Source organism: Apis dorsata, unplaced genomic scaffold (genome assembly GCF_000469605.1).
Source record: "Apis dorsata unplaced genomic scaffold, Apis dorsata 1.3 scaffold_530, whole genome shotgun sequence".
Lineage (NCBI taxonomy): Eukaryota > Metazoa > Arthropoda > Insecta > Hymenoptera > Apidae > Apis > Apis dorsata.
The window spans coordinates 394,988-403,703 of record NW_006263752.1 but is presented as its reverse complement, the minus strand read 5'-3'; the positions used below and the strand labels follow the sequence as shown (position 1 = coordinate 403,703).

General features: G+C 26.4%; 1 protein-coding gene across 4 annotated transcripts in view; it reads right to left on the bottom strand.

The window, feature by feature from the left end:
- Window positions 1-8,489, bottom strand: part of LOC102677265 (tyrosine-protein kinase Src64B) — a 72,783-nt gene extending 64,294 nt beyond the window's left edge. For 2 of the 4 annotated variants that reach the window (XM_006620820.2, XM_006620822.2), the window contains exon 1: window positions 8,242-8,489. The gene's annotated coding sequence lies outside the window, so the exon portion shown is untranslated. Of the gene's footprint in view, window positions 1-5,695; window positions 5,860-7,239; window positions 7,333-8,241 lie in introns of all 4 variants that reach the window. The other 2 variants (XM_031512947.1, XM_006620821.2) reach the window with 2 other exon arrangements.
- Window positions 8,490-8,716: the final 227 nt, after the last annotated feature.

Genomic DNA, 8,716 nt, shown 5'->3' with positions numbered 1-8,716 from the left:
AGAGGGAGAGAGGGAGGGAGAGAGAGAAAGAGAGAGAGAGAGGAGAAAATTCAGAGATTAGCAACGATATGGAATGAGACGAAACGGAACGGAAGCATTTTCTACGCGTGACGCGCGTGTAAAAGTGCGTATCGATTTGTGAAAGCGAGAGTAAAGAGAGTAATACTTGAGAGTAAAGTTTACGAGATTTAGTCTCGAGAATTATTTTTAACACAGGATTCACTAGCGAAAAATCGAGAATAAATTCTCGAGAATTATTTTTGAGAGTGTTTCTTGCAAATGAACACTATGTTGAAAGTGATTGTCCAATAGATTTGATCAAATATGGATTCGCATTCTAATTCTATGCTGCGAGTTTAGAAAATGTATTTTTTCTTTTTTTTTTTTCTTATATTGTTACAAAAAACTACTGGTTGGTTCGTCACGATGAATCTCGTTAACTATTTCGAGGGTGAACGGGACTAAAATAAGGATGGTCTCGAAGGACGCTTCAGAGGGTTCTCTGAATCAACCCCTGGAGACAGGAGTTAGGGAGAGAACACAGGGCGACGATCGATTTTTCTGAAGGTTTTTCATCGGTGATCGTCCTAAAGTCTAGGACCTAGACCATGGATTCCCAACCTCTGGGTCGCGACCCACAAAGGGGTTGCAATAGTTATTTTTACTTGGAATTCATTTATATGGAAAATGTAGTAATAAAAATTTTTAATACTTATTTACTTTGATATAATTACATGGAAAAAATAAATAGAAATAAATTAGCAATGATAATTTTTAAATTATTAATATTTAAATTTTTAAAAAAATACATTAAAAGGAAAAGAATTGATTATTCGTTTATTATAAAAGGGGTCGTATCTCAAAAAAAGGTTGGGAAACACTGTCTTAGATATTGTTCTCTTTCCCTCCATTTCATGTTGTATCCAGAAAACGATTTAATCTTGGAACAAAGTACATCTGTCGTGTTGCTAAACACGTATACATTGATAATTCTCCCCCCATTGAACTATCTCCATGAATTCTATATTATTAACATACACGTAATATATACAGTGTATTAATATATTCATGGCATAGAATCGATTCTACAAACAAACACAAAATTTGGTAAAAACGTCAATTAAGACTTATTTATAAAGTTATGAACAATTTAAATTAAATAAAACGAGACTTATATAGAATAAGAACTGTTCCATCTTTGTCACATCATATGTCACTCTACTTTTTTCTCAACTTAAATTGTTTCTAACTTAATAAATAACTTAAAAATAACTTAACCAATATTTTTGTATATCAATTTTCATATTTATTTTGACGTCTAGAATCTATTTATTATTTTTATTTTATTATTTTGAACGTCTAGAATCCTTGAATTGTGTGTCTCATAAAATTTAACACCCTATATTGCCTATATATATTAATATGAATCTAGAAATTCATCGAGATAGCCCAACGAGGGGGAAAATTATCAACGGTGTGGGATATTATTTTACGTGGAACTATTTCGGTTCAAAGCTCGATAAATCGATTCTCAACGTTTCGGTGTCTCCATTGGACGAGAGAATAATTGAAAAGCTGGACGGATTCTGTCGCGTCAATAACGCGAGGAATGATATTCGCGGTTCGTAGAGAACCATCCGTCTACCTACGAAAATTGTTCGAGGATAGAATATTGGTGGAGAGAAGAAACGATGTTTTGTCTTGTGATTGGTGCACGAGGCTTTTGTACACGGTTGGTGTTGCGTTCGACAAACACAACGAGCACACGGAACGGGGCAAATATGGGAGGGTGCAAACGAGAGAACAGGGCGATTCTGAGTGTAGAGAGGAAAATAAAAATTATGGGTGAGACACGTGTAGATGGTACGTCTACGTAGCATTATTTTTACACTGTCTCTTTATATGTCTTTTTATTATTCATGATAGCGTTTGCTATGGGAATTGCATTTGTTTTCATAAATTGAAAAACTTTTTATATATGTTATATGGAAATATTAGGGATCGATAGACGATGAAAATTTATCTAATTTATCCAAATTTATCCAAAATTATCCAATTGAACTAATCTAAAAATTTTGTTACAATTTATTTATGCTGTGGTATTTTTGTTTCCTTTATTTAAGTCATATTTTCTATTTATGTTATGACTATTGTTTTTAGAAATCTATAAAAGAAAAATATTTCCAAAAAAAAATTTATATAAAGATTAGAAATGATATAACTTTGATTTATAATATTTTTACATTATTTTTTGATCATAAATAAATTTCAACCATCCATTTTTCATTTTAACTATTTAAGAAAGTAATCTTTAATATATTTTATCAAATAATAATAATAATAATAAAATTTTTATATATAAATTTTTTAATATAATATAAAATTATTTTAACATTTAATTTACAATATATTCAAATTTAAAATTATTTTCTTAAAAATATTAACATGGGCATACATTATGATATTCTTTCATGACTAATTTTCATTTTTCTTGCCACTCCCTTATATATTTTATCCAAGGAATGGAAATTAAATTTTCATTTCACAAATGAAAGGAAGCTACGTACCATCAGCTAAAAGTATAAAACCATTTGAACTTGTGTTGTTTCTTTTTATAGTAAAATAGTATAATCAGATTAGGTCGGCGATAATGTGCCATATTAATATCTGTTAATATGTGGAAAGTAGATTTTAGAATATCAAAGTGATATGTATTTTTATAAAAATATTTACTATCATTATAATTATTCTATGTGACTCGAAACTAATACGCAAAACGAACAAATAGCAATTATAAGATAAAAATAAAGACAGAAATATTCTAAACAAAATGATATAAAGACGAAATTAATCGAGAGTTTTTCTCCTTATCGACAATTTTAAGATTCTTGAAAGAAGATCTAGCAACAATCTAATATATATATCCATATATCCATATATCCATATAATATATATCCATAAAAAAATAAAATAAAAATAAATTCTAAAACTCTTCTTTTCCTTAAATCGTTTTAGATTGATATCAAAATTAACAAATGGAGTGAAGAATAAAAAAGAAAGAAATAAAGAAATTTTAAAACTCAAGTTATTATTTGAGAAAACTCAGTGTTATTATTTGAGAATGTGACTATAGGATGCTCAGCAAGGCAAACATGTCGAATTGCCTACTTCCGGGACACGAATGCCGCTGTAACCGAGTCGATGAGGTCCCCAAGGGCACAAAGGACTGTTCGCAGAAAGGAAAACTCGAGGCCATGTCCCCGCCCTCTAAATCGCGACTTTCGACGGATAACTGGCACGAATCCAACGGAAGCGTTTGCTCGATTCGCGCAACCGGAGGTGCTACGTGGCTTAGATTTACACGCAGTTCCGTCTAGCGATGCAACTGGCCATAAATAAGCCACCGAGCAACAAAAATTGTATTTATAACGAGGAACGATGATATACGATGCTTAAACTCCAAAAATTTTGGAGCATGAGTAATTTTGTTATCTTCGAAATTTATGAAACGAGCTTTTATTATTTATTTCTTATGTTATTATTTATACATCTGCTTTAATAAATGTTGGATCTCGTGCAAAATATAATAATTCATCGAATTTTTATATTATATTATGCAAAATAACAATCTTTAATATGGAAAAGATTTGTAAAGATTATTTATGAAAACAATTATCTCACTTAATGAAGTTCGTTAAAGAAATTTGGAATGAAATATCATATTACAAGAAAATTTGAAAAATAAAAGGAAAAAATGAAGAATTTTTGTGATTTTACTCTTTGCAAAATTGCAATTATTTTAAAACAATTATTATTTCATTAATCATTCCATTTGAAATATCTAATTAAAATATCATATAATATAATTCTTCATTTTATTAAAATTGAAAAACTTATATAATTTTCTTTTTGAAATTGAAAAACTATAATTTTCCTTCTCTTTTTTCTTTAATTTTATTAAATTTTCTTCTTTATATTTTCCTCATAATAGAAACTTGTAAAAAAAGTACCTGTTTTTAACAGATTATCTTTAAGAGAAAAATAATGACTTTATTAACAAATAAATTAACAAATAAGTAACGACACGTACAATGTCTCCTAAAATGAAACCGATTCCTTGGTATTCAAAAGGAAGAATAAAGTAAATGCTTCCTTGATTTCCGAAAGTTAGTGTAATCACTGGTTCACGACAATGAAAGACAGAAAAAGATCTCCCCCTTTAATGAGCGCGTTTCAACGCTAAATGGCGTTGCTCGTGAAAAGCGATGTTTTGCATTTAAAACACGCCCGAATGGGACGAGACGTGAAGAGGGTAGTATTTCGAGAAATCGTAATAAAGAAATTCTTCCCGGGCTATTCTACGACTCTTCTTTTTATCTGAGAACTTCCACTACCCCCGTCGTCTTACGACTTGGGGAACGTAGACATCAGAGAACAGGAAGACTTTTTAAGTGGCTCGAGATAATCTCAAAGAATCTACCTACAAATTCGCATGTAGCGGTCTCGAAATATATTGTCACATTAATACGATGCCTTTTTCCTTTCTCTTTCTTTCTTTCTCTCTCTTTTTTTTTTTTTTTTCGTAAACTGTATAAGAGAATATATCAAATATAATTTTTCATATTACAAATTATCATGACTTAATTCCTTGGAGAAAATCACTTGTGTCCTAATTATATGAAAAAAGTGAATAAAACTTGAAGTTATATCTTTTGATTGTAGATTTGAGATAAAATGAAATTAGAAAATTACTTGTGAAAACGAGTATAGATCTACGATCATAAAAAATATTAAAGTATTAATCGATTCGAGATTATCGAAAAAATTATTTATCAATTCTTTTTTATACAGGATAACGATTTTTATTTATGCAAGATAATTATCCCAGATGCAGCAAAAATCTGTAAAAATTATTTAAAATTATTTAAAGAAACTATAACAACTAAAAAATAAATATTTAAAAATTTAAAATTTAAAAATAGAATTTCATTTAGATAATTCATTAAAATAAAGATATACAAATTATATATATATATATATAAATTATTAAAATTTCTATGCAAATCATGTAAGATTTATGCGCATTGTACAAATATATAATTTGAAAATGTACATAATATTCTATCTTAATATATATTAATATAATAAAACAATATAAAACAAGAGTTACCTGTAATGTAATTAATAATTATATTTTGATTTTTACAATTAATAAAGAGACAAAACTTGAAAGAAAAAAAGTTTGTCTAATATTTGATCCATATCATGTAAGTTTCTTATTTAATCCAAATCTAAAAAAAGAGAATTATTCAACTTTTAATAATAAAATTATTAAATGTACAATTTTAAGTTTAAAAGTTTCAAAGTTAAGTATGTAACTATGTATGTAATATTGTATGATATTATAATTTATTTTAGTTTCTAAGAGTTTAATGCTGTTTTCGACATAAGATTATTGAAAACATCAACATAGATTCGTCTTGTCGTATTTAAAGATACATTGACGCACATAGTTTCGTATCTTTTAAATGTCGTTAGTGGGCGTAGAATGCTAAATGTTCACAAGACTAAGATGATTTTGAATATATCTACATTTAGTACATTAACATTTTTTTCTTTTTTATTTTTTTCGTTCACTTAAATTCATATATACATATACATTAAAATTTCTTAAAATTTTCAAAAATATTATTACCTGTTTCTTACGACGTAATACACGAACTGTTCAATATATCCAGAAGAGATAAAGCCTCTTGAATGAACATTCTATTCTATCATCCAAAGATATTTTAACACACATGGTTATAAGTGACGTCATCTTAATTTTTAACTTAACAGTTTCAACACCAATTTTAAAAACTAAAAAAAAAGAAAGAATTTGAAATGTATAATGTTATTTTAATGTGGAAAATTATAAAATAATTATAATTGCTCTCTATGGCATCCATGTTTCTTTACACAATCACGTGACTTTATAAAACAATATGATTGGTTAAATTTTGAAATTCAAAAAAACTGAATATTTCTTGTTTTCTAAATTTCTATTATTACATAGAGAATGTTAATTCATTAAATTTTTTTACAAAATAAAAAATAAGTTAAAACTATTAAAAACTAGAATAACAACATATATTTGTTTCTTTATTCCATTCCATTTTTATTTCATAAAAAAAAGTAAAAAATCCGTAATTTCTAGTAATAAAAAACTAACATAAAATTCTCTATTGTCAGAAATATACTATATGTAGCTCCGATGACTTTAATCGCAAACAATGGCAAAACAATGATTATTCTGAGATGAAAAATGCTGCTTATATCGTCATACTCGCTCTCCTATATTTTTATTAACCATGATGTTTTCATATCGTTTCAATTATAATAGAATAATAATAAATTATAGAATTATAAAGTTTACTTCATAGAACTTAAAAATATAATAAAGAACTTTAAAAATTGATTTTTTCAAAAATAAAACCTTATTTAAAACATTTTTATCTTTTTTTAAATATAAAGAATTAAATTTTATTCAATAATGTTATTCTTTATGAATAAAGAAAATATATAAATAAAAACAAAATTCTATTACACAATTAAATTAATTTTGGTGAAATTTTATAAGTTACTAGCTATAAATTATTAATAAATTATTGAATTATTAAATTAATAAATTAGTAAATTTATAAACATGCAAAAGTATTTATATATATTATTGAAATATATTTATATATTTCAATAATTAACTGAAATATAACTAAATACAAAATTTTAAAAATATATAACCTTATTTCATTATATGACCAATCAATATAATATAATTGAAACGATTTTAATTCATAAAAATAGTAAAAAAATAAAAAAATTAAATATTAATAAAAATTTATAAATTATATTCTGGAATATTTAGTATGATCAGAAATTTATAACATTAACATTTAGTAACAATGTTATCGAACGTGAACGATAACGGTCAATCCACATTGCAAAGTGGGCGCGTGCGGTGAAAGCTCGCATTGCCGTATGTGCATGCCGGTGACGCCATGTAACGATAGATTTACAATTAAAGAAAATTCATGGTGACAGCATATATCATATGGTTGATATGATTTCTATCTACGTATCATTTCTACGCGTCGAGAAATAGATTTAACAGAATATTGTCGAAGTTAATCGCATTTATAACGGTACATACCTAACGAATGAACAACAAATCGAAAAGGATACATTTATTAGCTGTCTTACTTTCATTCTTGTCATTACTTGTTCCCATTTTCACGGTTCACTGCGAGATCACTCAATGACAATAATGCTCAATGATCGTGAATAGAAAATAGACTGGATTTGATAGAAGAAAAATAATTATATTAATAGATAATGTAAAATTATTGAAACTTGATTGTAGCTATGATGATGATTATCATTTTATTCGATTCCTGTGAATATTTACCATTTTAAAATAATTAAACACGATTACAATAATTCCCGTTTGAAATATTATATATAAATCCATTTAGATAGAATAAACACATTTAAATATTTACATTATGTGCTGTTTACATATATAATAAAAATCAAGCAAGTATACTATTTTATACAAATTAATAATATGTATAAGTCAAACAATAAACCTTGTATTTATATATTTATAGTTAAAAAAAGTAATTATAAAAGAATGTTAAAATATATATATATATATATAAAAGAATGTTAGAATAAAAAAAAAATTATATATATTTTATATTATATATTTTAGAATAGAATACACAGTCATATAATATCAGAAATTGAATTGCAGTCAATCATAAAATCAATTTTTATTATAATTTTTTATTACAAAAATTAACGAGATTGAAACTAAATTATTATTGAAACTAAAAATTATTATAAAATTTAAAATTATTCGTTATATTATGTATCATCGTGAAAGCTACTTTGTAAGTATTTTTGATATCTATTTACAGTTTTTAAAAGAATTCTTTTAATTATGAAACAAATATTATTTAGATTAAAAAATAATTTAAATAACGTAATGTAAGAGCTTAAGAAACTATTATTAATTTATTAAAAATAATAATTCTTTTAAATATTTAGAAATTAGCAACAATGTGCCAAAGGTCAATGGCGTTCGTTTGTTTATTATGGTGAGCACTTCAATAGATATATCTATAGGTATGTCAAACAGCACATACTGATATTAGAATAAACTCTTAATGCAAAAAATTCAAATTATTTTCTTCTACATACCTGTCTTATGGCAGGATTTTCGGCGTTCTTCGAGTAATCCGCGTTCAATGGAATATTCAATTAATTATATAGCACATTTTAACACACGCCGGGACGCACTATGCACAGAAAGAGTCAACGAATGCACCACGAGCAGACTGACAGTTACCACGGGTTGTTCATTATTGGAAAATCTGTCTTGCAGGCTGCTCTTGCGCAGCCGGCGCGATACTACTGACTTCCTCCCCTCTACAAGTCGACGCCATTTGTACCAACCTTCTTTCCTTTTCATAACCGTATCGAAAAAAAATGGAACCCTGGCTTTGTATATATTAAATTCGATATTTATTAACAATATGCAAAATTGAATTTAAATTAAAACTTACGTTTATCTCTTAATTTATATTTTGATTAATATTTATGAAATTTGATAATAAACTTTTATTAAATTGTATATAACTTTTCTATAAAAATCATTATTGTTAATATTTTATTA